Genomic DNA, 1556 nt, shown 5'->3' on the forward strand with positions numbered 1-1556 from the left:
ACCTTATTTTCTTTATCTGAGCCCCTAAGTCTATAATACCTTATCTGAGCCCCTAAGTCTATAATACCTTATTTCTACAGCTCCATTTACCCCCACTCTGCCCTATTTTTGTACTCTTTATCTGAGCCCCTAAGTCTATAATACCTTATTTTCTTTACTCCATTTACCCCCACTCTGCCCTATTCTTGTACTCTTTATCTGAGCCCCTAAGTCTATAATACCTTATTTCTACTACTCCATTTACCCCCATTCTGCCCTATTTTTGTACTCTTTATCTGAGCCCCTAAGTCTATAATACCTTATTTCTACTACTCCATTTACCCCCATTCTGCCCTATTTTTGTACTCTTTATCTGAGCCCCTAAGTCTATAATACCTTATTTCTACTACTCCATTTACCCCCATTCTGCCCTATTTTTGTACTCTTTATCTGAGCCCCTAAGTCTATAATACCTTATTTCTACTACTCCATTTACCCCCATTCTGCCCTATTTTTGTACTCTTTATCTGAGCCCCTAAGTCTATAATACCTTATTTCTACTGCTCCATTTACCCCCACTCTGCCCTATTTTTGTTCTCTTTATCTGAGCCCCTAAGTCTATAATACCTTATTTCTACTACTCCATTTACCCCCATTCTGCCCTATTTTTGTACTCTTTATCTGAGCCCCTAAGTCTATAATACCTTATTTCTACTACTCCATTTACCCCCATTCTGCCCTATTTTTGTACTCTTTATCTGAGCCCCTAAGTCTATAATACCTTATTTCTACTACTCCATTTACCCCCATTCTGCCCTATTTTTGTACTCTTTATCTGAGCCCCTAAGTCTATAATACCTTATTTCTACTACTCCATTTACCCCCATTCTGCCCTATTTTTGTACTCTTTATCTGAGCCCCTAAGTCTATAATACCTTATTTTCTTTATCTGAGCCCCTAAGTCTATAATACCTTATTTCTACTGCTCCATTTACCCCCACTCTGCCCTATTTTTGTACTCTTTATCTGAGCCCCTAAGTCTATAATACCTTATTTCTACTACTCCATTTACCCCCATTCTGCCCTATTTTTGTACTCTTTATCTGAGCCCCTAAGTCTATAATACCTTATTTCTACTACTCCATTTACCCCCATTCTGCCCTATTTTTGTACTCTTTATCTGAGCCCCTAAGTCTATAATACCTTATTTCTACTACTCCATTTACCCCCATTCTGCCCTATTTTTGTACTCTTTATCTGAGCCCCTAAGTCTATAATACCTTATTTTCTTTATCTGAGCCTTCTTTATCTGAGCCCCTAAGTCTATAATACCTTATTTCTACTGCTCCATTTACCCCCACTCTGCCCTATTTTTGTACTCTTTATCTCAGCCCCTAAGTCTATAATATAAATCCACACTTTGTTTCAATGAGGCTGAAAATCCCCTCTTTTCTTCTCCTTTCTCTAACGAATTTTACAAAAATGTTAAAACGCCATATCAAAATTGAGGAGCTGGGTGCAAAAAGGGAAATATGGATTTTTTGCCCTTTTTGCGTAAAACGGTTTTTTGAATAGAA

General features: G+C 37.5%; 1 long non-coding RNA gene across 9 annotated transcripts; it reads right to left on the reverse strand.

Moving 5' to 3' along the window:
* Positions 1–8: 8 nt before the first annotated feature.
* LOC103522623 lies at positions 9–1546 on the reverse strand. Of its 9 annotated transcripts, none has more exons than XR_003395031.1 (11): positions 1312–1546; positions 1153–1259; positions 1076–1112; positions 885–1035; positions 731–844; positions 654–690; positions 500–613; positions 423–459; positions 346–382; positions 269–305; positions 144–228 (listed from the first exon to the last, which is right to left on the reverse strand). It is a non-coding gene; the product is annotated as an uncharacterized LOC103522623 (long non-coding RNA). The 9 variants fall into 9 exon arrangements; XR_003395028.1 differs by having other exon boundaries at positions 1153–1189; positions 1230–1546; XR_001809861.2 differs by having other exon boundaries at positions 731–767; positions 808–844; positions 1153–1546.
* Positions 1547–1556: the final 10 nt, after the last annotated feature.

Source organism: Diaphorina citri, unplaced genomic scaffold, assembly GCF_000475195.1.
Source record: "Diaphorina citri unplaced genomic scaffold, Diaci psyllid genome assembly version 1.1 scaffold9775, whole genome shotgun sequence".
In the NCBI taxonomy this organism is placed as follows: domain Eukaryota; kingdom Metazoa; phylum Arthropoda; class Insecta; order Hemiptera; family Psyllidae; genus Diaphorina; species Diaphorina citri.